Source organism: Rutilus rutilus (assembly GCF_951802725.1).
Source record: "Rutilus rutilus genome assembly, chromosome: 19".
NCBI classification, from domain to species: Eukaryota; Metazoa; Chordata; class Actinopteri; order Cypriniformes; family Leuciscidae; genus Rutilus; species Rutilus rutilus.
Window position 1 is genome coordinate 1,292,306 of NC_140232.1, and position 13,798 is coordinate 1,306,103.

Genomic DNA, 13,798 nt, shown 5'->3' on the forward strand with positions numbered 1-13,798 from the left:
CACTAGTAGGTAGTCCGAATGGCTCTGATGACTCTTGAATGCACCTTTTCCTAAGCTCCAGAAAACAACAGATTATGTTGAAGAAAACGGTCACAGATTCTGTGATGGTAAAGAGCGGTAACCAAGTGTGTACGAAGTGATTACCCCAGAGACGGGTAAGACCTTTTTGGCCAAAAGGGCAACCTAAGACAGGGGAAGTCACGCCACAAACACTGGGCATCTCCTGATGGAGGTGTTTTTATGTGAGATGGGTATGAGAGTGGCGCTGAATGACTGGCAGAGGCCACCAGCATCAGCAGATCATTGAGAGGGGAGATGAGCTGTGAGAAGTTCAGTCTGCCCCAGAAAATGTGAGTCCCTCTATGCACTCACGAGAAAACCGCGTTGATTATATGGCTTGTTTTTCATCGTGACAAGTGTCTACAACTATGCCAGGGGACAACACCCTGAAGAAAAGACAATTATAGCTTAAGAGCTGATCTGAATGGGCATTCAAGAGCCAGCAGAGACCATTGAACTAATAATTATCTGTTGTGGAGACCGTAACAAAAAACTTCTGTAATGTTAGTTGCCTGATGGGCAAGGGAAAAAAAATGCAGAGATTGTGTTGATGTTGAACTAATGTGTCAATTCTGACTCCTGCAGATCATTAGACATGACAAAGGACCATTATAAGATATGGTGGTGGCTAAAGATGAGAACAGCTTGTGATGAGTCAAGAGAATTTTCTGGAAAACAAAGGTTAGGTAAATTGGGTATTTAAACTAAAGATAACCTTAGAAAAGATCATAGCATAATGTATTTTAGATTGTTGTAATGGTTCTAATTTGAGTCAAACATTTGTATTTTGACATTATGTGAACTATTAAGGATTGACTATGACTATGATTATTTTAGTTACAGTCCTAGGAGGCTGTTGAAAAGATTATTCGCTTATAGTGAGAGAGAAAGAGACTGCATGAGTGGAGGAAGGGATGGTACTCTGTCTGTCTTTCTGTTATCAGTCAGCCAAAGAAAGCTGAAGCAAAGTAATAATTATGCACCAAAACAATCCAGCTGACTTTTCTAAAATCAGATGAATAATGAACAGACATGCTTTGAAATTGGTTAATAGGCCATAAAACATTAGATAAAAGATACAGGAAAAGGTTAGAATGTCACTTAGAATTTAAATCTTTTTAGATAAAAGATATTAATAAGAAATATGAGCGGTTCATAGTCAGGGAAGAGTGTGAGTGTGAATTCATGTTTTGTACAGTATGTGTTAGTTTAGGACAACTATTCTGTCTGAATAGTGTGTATACATGTGTCATTAACCTCTGGAAAGAGTGTTTTAGCATTATAGATGGGTTGAGTAAGCTGAGGATTGTGAGTCAATCTGATGAGAAGACAACACAGAACATAGGACAAGCTTTAAGTTGATTGATCATCGAGCTCTGTCTGTTAGATATTACTTTGGTAATTTATGATGTACAGTAAATTTGATTTACTTTCTGGACAGGTTTAAGTATTGATGTGTAAATTAGAATTGTGAAGTCGTAGATAGCCGTCAGTCATGTGTTGAGAAAAAAGTTATAAATTTGACAGCAACAAACACGTACAGTAGGCTAAGTAAATATCAGATTATCCAGAGAGCCCTTAACAGTTATGTATTGTAAAAAGGGGAAGATTGTTATTCGACTGACGTTGACGAAGTGTACATGACCTGACCTGACCAATTGATGACCTGGAGAATGTTCGTAGATGACAGTTGATTAAGAGACCAAACAATAGGCCTGAAAATCAAGAAACGCTGTGAGACTAGGGGCCGTTGCCTTAAAAAACAATTTGATAAGAAGATGAAATTGTGGCTTTAAGTAATATTTTTATTTCAGAGGCAGAGAAAGATGGGAAATTTGGCTGAAGGACAATGTTTGGGTTAGCAAACTTTATCCAAACAAATGTTACCAAATAAATATGAACAAATATTGCAGTTTTCCTTTAGCTCAAACATTAGAGTTTGGCACCTGTAACGCCAAGATCATGGGTTTGATTTCCGAGGGAAAGCAAGAACTAATAAGAATGTAAATGTGTACCTTGAAATGTGGGTCGCTTTGGATAAAAGCAAGAGAATTGTATTATGATGCACGAGATGGGTCGTGCATCAAGAGGAGGATGATAACAGTTGCCAAATATGGTTTACTAAGGGGTTCAGATTTGCTAAAAGCAACCGCACAGGTGGGATCTGTCTGTAAGTGTGCAAATAACAAAGATTGTTTCAACAGGAAACGCCAGGGCAGATGTGGCAACAAAGGCCACGGCATGACAGCCGACAAAATCAGGGCAGAATGTGCCCAATAAAATAATGGCTACGGCTAAACATCCTAGCCTGGTCTATTATTGTGGCAGAAAGAAACAGTGCCTAACCTTGCGCAGCGCTTAACTTAAAATTTTAATTTTGCAGGATGTCAGGATGGATTGAATCAAACAGAACTGATTCTGTATTGTTTTGTTAACATGAGCAATGTGGGTTGAGTGTTTTTTTTCAGGGGAAAAGGACCCTGAGTGCTATTCAATGAGCAAGAAATTATCAGATGATATGTTTCAGGTTGAAAATTCCACAGGTCACAACCAAAAGGGACGACAAGACAAGCGGTCACTAACAAAATCACTTAAGGTCTGCTTTCACAGGTGACAGCAGACAGTAAACGACTCATTCCAGTGGGGGTGTGATCGTGATCTAAGGGAAAATCTTGTAAGGATTTGAAAATGATTGAAGAGTGTTAGACCTGAGTCCAAGCATCTCACCTTAAACTACAAAACCAACGTCAGCAACCCCACACGCCAACGCAAAGAATAAAGTGGGGGGGATCAATGATATGTGCTAGAAACATATCTCCCCTGCCTACGGTGGAAAATCCTCTCTACGGCATGCAAAGTGTCATATTGGTGAAAACGGAACATCCATGGGGCAACGAGATGATCAACATATCTGGAGAAAATGTTGACCAATTAATGGTTGAAGAAAAGTTTTGTGATTTTATTTGATTGAATCAAATTAGGGCTTAGTATTGATATAAATCTAATAATTTGACTTGTGCAAAGAAAAATGTGTTTTCAGGTAGAAGATCTATTAATTAATGTGAAGTATGGTGATAAGAAAAAAGACGGTATGTAATGGAAAAGTAAAGGATAATTTCAAACAACGAATGATCAAATTATAAAACTTTTCTGGTTAGATTTTATTAAATAGATTTTAATTAAATATAGCTTTAGAAGTAAAACCATTTCCTGACAAAATATTGTGATTAATTGAAAAAGGCTGAATACATAGTGTTATGATTGTATGTGTTATTCTGATAATTTTCTTATCAATGGGTACGGTCTATCCTAAGGGTGAACAAAATTATGCAGATCGTACGAGTAACAGAAGTTGAAATTATAATCATTTATGTTTTTTCGGTATTATAATATCCTTTATTCTTACTATACTTTAAGTTATACTGGAGTGACTGAGGGTCCGATTTATCGGGAATGCGGTAGCAGTGCTTATCCATTTAGCCCGGCTTCAGATAAAATGTTTACTTGCTTGCTGCTAAATTTTTATTTTTTTTATTTTTATTATTTCTTTCAAGGTTCAAGTAGAGTGATCAGGTATATGAAAATCAGATATGAAAGGTAACTGTGATGTAAAGACTTGAAACAACTCTTATCATTTATGGGTTTGATGCAGAATTAGAAACAATGGTTTTTTTTTTATTTTGAAAAAAAATATATATATATATTTTTTTAAAGTTGTTATGACCAAACCTAATGTTAATGAAACCAAATTGTTTATCAGAGAATGATAAAGAGGAGGAATTGTTGTGGAAAAAAAATATCTTTTCTTTGCATTTTATTTTCAATGATTTAGCAAATGAATGCCATGTGTTCTTTGGATGTATTTTGAGTTTCTTTTATGATGCTGATACAGCTGGAAGGTGTGTGTGAGACTTCAGAGGTGAGAAGACCCCCAGGCTGGGGAGGGTTCAAGGGGGGGTCCCTTTTGTTATTTTGTTTAGTGGTGGCTGTAAGAGATAGCCTTTGAATAGAACACTATAAAGTAGCTGGTCAACCTCTGCTCTGGGTCTCACTCTGCCTGCAGCTGGACTGTGGGTAGACTGGGAACATTTCTTGCAAGAAATAAATATCTTTTAAGGACAATTTGAATCCTGATGTCTCTTATGCCTGATGCTGTTTTGTTAGTTATTGTTTTTGCCACAACAATCTTATAGAATATAATGAAATTATCAATGAAAATAGTTTTATTCTGTTTGTCGATTTTTACAAAGCCTTCAATACAATTGAACATGACTTTATTTTTAAAACTCTTACATTTTTCGGTTTTGGGGACACATTTCAAAAAGTAATCCGAACCCTATATAATAAGTTTAATAGCTCTGTAAAATTTGCATATGGAACTTCTCATAGATTCGAAATTAAAAGGGGTATTCGACAGGGCTGCCCTATTAGTTCATTACTTTTTTTGTTGGTTACACAAATTATGGCCATTCATATTTAGAAAGACATTTTTCGTGGTATTAAAATAGAAGATACAGAAATTAAATGCACACAATTAGCTGATGACACTACTCTTTTCTTAAGAGACTATACTGAAGTTGAAAAAGCAATTAAGTGTCTGCAGTTATTTTCAGTTGTATCTGGTCTTTCCCTAAACATTAATAAATGTGAGCTTATATGGCTCTAAGTTCCTGTGACTTTTCCACAGTATGCAATACTCCTGTGAAAGAAGTTATCAAATATTTGGGTATTAAGATTTCAAAAAATAAGGAAGTCAGGAATGAGTTAAACTTCACTCCCATCATTCAATCATTTGAAAAGAAACTGAATGCTTGGCTGATGAGAGATCTCTCTTTAACTGGTTGTGTGTTATTGGTTAAAGCTGAGGGTTTATCCAGGTTGGTTTATGCTACTCAAGTGTTAGATGTCCCCCCTCATTAATTAAAATGATAGACACCAAACAATGGCTCCAAAATTATTAAAAAAAATAAACAAAGTATATGGTATACAGTACCTAATTTTATATTTCAAAAAGTAGATGGTATAGAATTTATACTGAAATGTGATTATGATGTTAACAAAATACCCATTAAACTTGCAAGTTTCCACAAACAAGCATTACTCTCATGGACTCTTATGTATAGTCATATCCCTTTTTTTTTTAGAAACCCATCTTTTTATAGATTACCATAGTTCTGGTTGCTTTGCGGTTTGAGAGTCCTTGCAGTGTTTCAAAGTAAATCTTCACATCAGCCTTAAAATGGTAAATGTTAGGAATCCTTTTAGACCATTTACATTTGTGCATATAAAACTTACCAAGTAATATAATAAGATTTAACATAAAAACGTGATTCTTGTCTATCTTTTTTGTCATAATAAAAAAAAAAACATCCCTTTTCTCCATGTGAATTTTGATTCCACTTAACATATTAAATAAATATTCCCCATCAATCCAAAAAAAAATCACATTCATACATTCAAAGAAAAGATGCAAAATAGTTTCAGTATCCTGTTTACAAAATACACAAGATTCAGAAAGGTCATTCTTACACCTTTTTAAGAACTGGTTTGTTGGATAAATGTTATGTATAATTTTAAAGTATATTTCATAAACTTTATTATTGATACAATATTTGTTATTATAAGTCCAAATCAATCTCCAATTCAATTTTTCAAAATGTTCATTCCAAAAGTATTTATTTCGAGGTGTTGCAGGGCAATGAATCAGGCATCTGAAAAATGTATTATTACATTTACTGTCTTTAATATCAACACCATTTAACAATACCTGTGTTTTAAACAGTGATTGCTTATGAGGATCATTACTGCCTTCCAAAAGTCTCAAAAACTTTTTGGAATGCTGCCTGGTCCGGGTATTGCATCAAAAACTATATTCTCGTGGAGATATTGGAATCCCAAATGTCTTTAAAAATTAAGTATATGTAAATAAGTAGCCCTCGTTATTTATCAGTTGTGAGACCATTAGAATATCATTTTTAAAGGTCCTGTCCTGATCCCATTTTTCAATCTTTAGTTAGTGTGTAATGTTGCTGTTAGAGCATAAATAAAACCTGTAAAATTATAAAGCTCAAAGTTCAATGCCAAGCGAGATATTTTATTTAACAGAAGTCCCCTTTCAAAGCCTACAGCGAACGGCCGGTTTGGACTACATCCCTCTACTTCCTGCTTTAATGATGTCACTAGAACAGTTTTTCGACTAACCTCCGCCCACAGAAATATACAAAAAAAGGGGGCGTGGTCTTGTTGCGCTCCCACGGAGAAGAGGAAGAGTTGCGTTTGTAGAGTGTGTTTGTCGCCATGTCGTCGAGACGCTGTTATTTTCATCCCGGAGTCAAATCACCTTTGTTTGGCCTTCCCAGGGACGCTGTACTTAGAGATCAATGGTTACAATTTATGTTTAACTTGTACAAAACTTAAACATACTCTTCTTCAGTTCTTCGCCTCACTCCCCATATGGAAAAGGTTTGCTAAAAACATCTGTGATTCTTATATGTTCCAACAGAATATTGTAAGGGACATATATGCTGCAAAAACCACATATATAAATTGCATAATATTAAAGGCAGGGTAGGTAGGACTTTATAAAAATAAAAGATCCAAATTTGTTAAAACTTTCTATATATATCAATACATAATTAAAATGTAAGTACTCTGAAAAAAAGAGTATAAAAATCAAGTGACTCTAGACCGTTTAATCTGTATTAAACACAGCTCATTATTTCGATTCGGGACGAATCAAAGGATTGGCTTAGGCGACTGTCACTCTCTCTCGCAACCATGGCAACCACCCTTTTGCCACGGGATCTGCCCACTTGCGCGCGCACGTTTGATTTGAGGAATTCAAGAGGCACGGAACCTAGGAATAGCAAAACAATGGCAGAGAAAGAGCAATCAAAATTCACATTACCGGCATGCAGTTAGCGAAGGCAAACAAGGCAAAAAAAGAAGACAGTACAAGAAAAGGTAGTGAACAAAAAGTCTTTGGATAAACAAAGAAATAAAACGTGTGTCAATATCGGTGTAGCTTTCCAGCGACCACCCCGTCCTCGGCCTCTACTTCCTCGGACCCTAGTTGCACGCCACGGCCTCTTGCACGACCTCCTCTGCTTCACCCTAAAATTATTTTTATTTTACAAAAGGACATTTTACAAACCTACATTTTGCGCATGTGCTCCTGCACGCACTTTTCCAGTCACAACACAGCAATCAGAGGAGGACGCGCTGAAAACTGTAATGCTGTTCTCTTCCTTCATAACTCGTACTGAGAAGGTTTGAGTTGCAGAGGAATTTGTGACTGTTTCACCCGTTCAACCACATCAAAGTTTCGTAAGTAGTAAGTCCGTGCTTTTTCTCTTTTTGTTCTTATGTGCTGAAGGGCTGCTGTGCCTTGGTGAAACGGTGTTTGTACGTGAAGAGCTCTTTTCCAAAACGCCATAAACCTAAAAAGCTGCCTCAAAGAACCAGCAAAAGTAATGATTATGAATGTGTAAAATATTGCAATAAGACATTTTAATTGTTTATTAATTTCTGTGTCGGCTGCAAAGATGAAGTTGACGATATTTGACTCGCGATCTTCGCAGTAGGCTAGTGAACGCATGCACCGGAGAAATGCACATTTATTAGGCTACATAGTTTTATTTTGTTTTGGATGGTTTTGTTTAGAACCAGATTTCTGTAAATATATTCCACATTTTTTAGGCCTGTGAGGCGAGGCTACGGTTCGGTTCACGATGATATAATCTCCAGTTCAAGCACCGTTGTGATTGATAGCCTATATTTACTTTATGTATTTAATCCAGGAATGAAAATATTAATGAATTAATGAAAAAAATATATATATTAAAATTAAGATACAATTAATACAAAACGAAATTCGTTTTAAAGAAAGGCTTTGTGCTTTCTGTTTTGAGGTCTCTCTCTGTTAAAGTTTGAAAGTCTTAGTGCAGCTTTCAGAGCGCTCGCGTCCATAATGGAGAACTGTCAAGTAATATTGTTTTTTCCTCATAAATGCAAACACGAAAAATAAAAGACAAAAACTTTTTTAAAAAGACAAACCATAAATTAAAAAAAAAAAAAAAAAAAAAAAAAGATGGATTTATAGCGTTTTGGGGGAAAAAATGAATGGATTTATACCGTTTAGAAAAATGTTTTTTTTTTTTTTTACTTTGAATTGATCATCAACAATATTGTTGTTTGATTTAATAATCACTGTTGCAAGAAGTGCCTAGTTAAGTTTTTTTTTTTTTTTTTTTTTTGTAAGTGGAAAAAGTAGGAGCTGCCACAGATTCTGTTTAGTTAGCTCCTTTATTGTTTTTTTCTATAGCCTAGAATAATATAGGTCAAATGCAGCAAGTCAAAAGACCAACTGGACCTTCTTTGCCAGTTTGCTCACATTTCTTTGAAGGATGGCAAAAATATCGCCTGAATATCGATATCTAGATATTGGAAAAAAATATCGAGATATTCATTTTTGTCAATATCTCCCACCCCTACATGCAGAACACCATATATGTTATGAATCTTACACGAAATTCATCTTCATCACAATGTAACTGATGGTAATGTAAAAAAGTGTATCAATGCAACCTGTTTTTAGCTTATATAACTAGCTCGTTAGCGAATCAAAAATATATATATTTTAAATTTACCAATATCAATATGCTAGCTTGATAGTGAGTACTAAAATACATCTTATTTGTTTATATTCATAAGCAATTAGCCTTAGATTTTTTTATTACATGTGATTCTGACATGATGTCACTACATGCACTGTGCTCCTTCCTCTCTGCTTGTCTCAGGTAAATAATGCGTCTTCAGCTCAGCGGTCGGAGTCGCACGTTCATGTGTTTTGGGGGCGTGGCTTTGGAAGGAGCCCAGAAGGGAGGGGGTGGAGTGAATGGAAATAATGAGCTGTCTTTAAAACAGTCGTGAGAGGTCTACAGACACTCGATTTTTATACTTTCTTTTTCAGAGTACTTACATTTTAATTATGTATTGATATGTACATAAAGTTTAAACAAATTTGAAAAAGAAGTTTTTTAGACCATTCCTACCTACCCTGCCTTTAATATTGAAAAGACAAAAGAGTTATGTTTGAGAAATCAATCGAGAAGAGTAGATATCGCGTCTGAATATAAACCAGTTGTCATAAAGGAAAAAACTGTAGAGCAGGTTTCAAATTTTAAATATTTGGGTACAATTATAGATGAGAAACTCAATTTTGAAAGTAATGTAGAGTATATTTATAAAAAAGCACGACAACGCCTGGGTCTCCTCAGGAAACTGAGAAGCTTTAATATTAGTCAGCAGACCCTAACTATGGTATATCGATCAATGATTGAGAGTATTATCACATATAATATTGTTTCATGGTACGGCAATCTAACATTAAAACAAAAGAACAAAGTCTCACAAATTATTAATCAAGCAAATAAGATTACTGGACAAAAACAACAGTCACTTCAGAGCTTGTTCGATCATTTTATGGGAAAAATGGCAATTGCGATTTTTAAAGATAACTCGCATCCTCTTCACTCTGCTTTTGAATTACTCCCATCTGGACGCAGACTAAAAATTCCCTTGGCTAGGAAAAATGTCTATAAAAGATCTTTTCTTCCAATGGCAGTGATTATCTTAAATCGTACAGTGTTTTAATTAGAATGACTGATATTTTACATTCTTTCTTCTTTCTTACAGTGTTTAACTATATAATTCTTTGTATTTGTGCTGTTGATGTGTGATGTGTTTTTCTAAGCAGTGAATGTATGCTACAGTGTCAAAGAAAAATTTCCGCTCTGTGAAAACAGACTGGACAATAAAGTTCAATCAATCATTCACAAATAAAATAATATTAAGGTTTATATAAACTAACAAAATAATAAACGAATAAATAAAACATTAACAAAAGATAAAAAAAAATCTCAGAGATGCACGCATAAACAAAATTAGTTTCTAACATTTTTGGAAAAAACGAATGGGCAATATTTCTCATGAAAAAGTGGATAAAGGTTCATACACAGCGCAGATCATAATGAGCGAGCGTGTTTTTAAATAAAGTTTGAGGAAGCTTGATGATGACGTTGATCCGCGACCATGGTGTGCTGGTGTGCTGTAGTCCGTTTATAGCCTACCGTTAGCATTTTATATCTGACGGCTTTATTTAGGCTTCAAAATGTATACTTTTTGGATTAACTTGTAAAGATTATCTTGCTAGACAAAACGTGTAAGGGTCACAACTCTTTGTTGAACACAGATCTTATTTTTTGCGATTTTCCAAAAGTCTATGGGGAAAATGCATTGCTTTTCGATCGGAACCCATGCGCCGCTAACTTCCGGGTTGTCCTACAAAATGACGTCATAACTTCGGAGAAGAGCAGCTGTTGTCATCAATATAACTGTGTAATATTTTCAATATTTCCAGGTTAGTGTATCTTTTATGTGACCACAAAGGGTTATAAGCTAATATGAATCCCCGGTGATGTGTGTTTGATAAGCTAAAGGTATGTTAATTGTGTAAATAGTCAAGTCTAATGATAACGTTGTGAAGTTGAGGAAATGGCGGCCGACGCTCGCACTAATGTTTTCTTTTATATATTCCTAACGGCTCGGGGATATTTCTGAGTTTATTACTGTGTATCTGTAAAGTAACTGTGTGTGTAAGACTATGAATTACGGGTAATAAATAACGTGAATGTACAGAGTAAAAGCAGTTTACAGATGTAGCTTTGGGTGAAACGCATGTGGTAATATTAGATTATAACACAGTTTCGGTTCATAGGAATTAAGTGTAAAAGTTATGAGGCAAATAGGTTTACTATTGAAGTTTTTAATCATATAATGTAAATATAATAATTATGTGCCGTCCTTGATATGTCTGCTCAATATCCTGACAGCCAGCTAAACTTTTTCCCAACACCAAAACTCTGAAGACTGATTTTTAATACCACAGGTTTAATGGAGTTGCAAGGAAAATAGTGAAACTGCAACACACACAACAAAAACAATGACAAAATACACATGAATAAAGGAAATTTGTACAATTACTGTTGTATTTCGTTTGTACTTATTTTAAAACTAATAAGAAATACATATGAACTACATAAAGGACATAATAGCACCTAGACTGTGCAGCTCGTACGTAGTACACGTGAGCGAACACGTGAGCGCTTGCATATAGGCCTACATAGCCGACGTGCATTCAAACCATCCTCAAATTACACTAACAAACTTAAAATAGTCAAAAATAACTAATAATACTTCCCGAATAATCCCACAAAACAAAATACACATACCGACGATGCCACGTCAGAAATGAGAAGAAGACAGAAATGATAGAAGCTCCGTGAATTTTGCACACTCGAACAAACTGCCGAAACGCGTGAGTGTTAACTTCCCAACTAAGGATCCTGCAAAAGGACATTTAGAGCAGCGCGATCTTAAAGTGACATGACCCAAATAGAAACGCATAAGAAATAATGCATATTACTGAAACACAGAATACTGAAATGCTGACTAAAAGAAAAACACTTTTATCTTCTGAAACGAAAACTTAATGCTTATTTACATTTTTGCTATCATTTTGTTATTAAGAACAGAACAAATTATAATATAATTTAACTTAACTGCAAATGTGATTTATTCTGTTGTAAAAAGTGAACACTTACAAAATGTATAATGAATACAGAAATACTCGTTTAATGAGAGAGAACAGACAATATGGTTTAGAGAGAAAATGTGTGTTTATGGTTTAAGATAAAACTGTGATAAGTTAATGTTGAGGAAATATGTGAAGATTCATTTATGTGGAAATGTACTTTTGAAGAATATGTGACTTCATGTTATCCAATTGTGGATATAACCTGTGTCTTAATACAGAGCAACCAAAGATAGCAGTAATAATTCATGATTGCAGATATAAAGTTGAAATGAAGTTGATAATAAACATTATCCGGTTGAATGGAAAAGAGCAACTGTTGTCCCGCTTCATCAATATATCTGTGTAATATTTTCAATGTTTCCAGAGCACTTCGACCAGGATTCTCAGCATCTGCTAGCCGACCCCTGGCCGGGACCCGTTACATTAATGTTTTAGATAAAAATGCAACAACTTCTTTATTAGAAATGCTCTTTCTTCAACTCCAAGAACCCTCCCTAAAGCACGATCTATATGGAGGATCTGTTATCCGAACTCTGATTTGAATAACTTATGGACTTTTCCTCACAAACTTTTTAACCCAAATAAAATTAAAGAACTCCATTTCAAAATTGTTCATAGATATTACCCTTGTAATGTATTTTTGAGCAGGTTTTCTGAGAATGTTTCTTCTTTATGTTCCTTTTGCAATATTGAAGAAGACTCAGTTCTACATTTGTATGATCAGTGCCCATTCTCTGACTCTTTCTGGCCAGAAGTTCCCTTGTTAGTTTTCTGCTGATGTTACAAATTGTTAAACATTTTTTGTCAGATTTTCATTGTAAGGATGCTAATTTTGATTATACTGTATTATTACTTTGTCTTCTGGGTAAGTTTCATCTTCACCAAGCCAGAACCATTCAATGTAATCCTGATGTTAGAATATTCTCCTCTGATATAAAGTCCCTTTTTACTTTCCTTAAAGGCACACTATGTAGCTTTCCGTTTTTGTCAAACAGCGACCCCTAGAGTCGCTGTGGAGTACTTGTATTTAACGTTACTGTCGTAAATAGCACTCGCGCAGAGCCATCAGGGCTCTAGAGTGCGACCAATTTGGTCGCATATGCGACCAAATTTTGTAAGTGTGCGACTAACATTTTTCCTTGGTCGCACCGGTGCACCTAACGTCCTCGCATCCGCTGCCTCTCCACGAACGTTTGTTGGCGTTTGTTCTCCTTTGACGGAACTCACACTCTTCTCTCACGCGATGCCACAGCTCGCACAACACGACAGCCCTGCTTAATGAGTGACGACGGAGGACAGAATTAAACATTCAAACGTAGCCTGGTTACACTTAAGGTCTGTCATATTAGTCCGATTTTATTTAAAATTTCGGCTTCCAAAGATTATAAAAAATAATATATTGAGGTAAAACCATTAAAAACGATCTAACTACGCGCAACTTCTTCCCTTCGCAGCATTACGCTGTCATTTCTCCCTAAAACTCAGAATCAGAATCAGCACGATCGGTGATTGTTGTAAATGCAGTCTAGCTACTGTTGCTAAATTGCGGAACGCGTTTAATAATTTAAAGAGCTATTAAAAACACAAAAATCTGCGCAAGAGATGTTGTTCGCATGGCGGCGCGCGCTCCGATGGACGTAGTAAATGGACGTAGTTATGGAAATAGTTGGGAGAATATGGTGCATCAGTAGCCTATTAGATCTGCACCCGGTCTTAAAGGGGCCGCAGTCTAATAAACATGCTGACGATTGCGCCATTACTGCAAATCAAACAACAAGAGAAAAATCACTCACAGCACTTGAAAGAATAACTTCAGCTTTAATAAGCATTAATCTATTTATGATAAATTTTACAGTGTTATTTTACATTTTATTACTTTATTAGATTTCTTTTTAGACCATGCCTGAACAGTAGAAGGCCTTCCTGAAATTAAAGCACTGTGTAGGCCTATATAAAGTGTATCTTTGTTTAATTGTTTATCTTTTGTTTATCTATTGTTTATCTTTGTTCATTATATATAAAACAAAAAGAACCATAAGAATACAGTTAAAGTACTGTATCGATATGCAGTATCGGTAAGAG

General features: G+C 35.3%; 1 protein-coding gene across 1 annotated transcript in view; it reads right to left on the reverse strand.

The window, feature by feature from the left end:
• The window catches only part of LOC311278748 (nuclear factor 7, ovary-like), a 1,193,180-nt gene that overhangs the window by 434,632 nt on the left and 744,750 nt on the right, over positions 1 to 13,798 (reverse strand). The gene's annotated exons all lie outside the window — the stretch shown is intronic.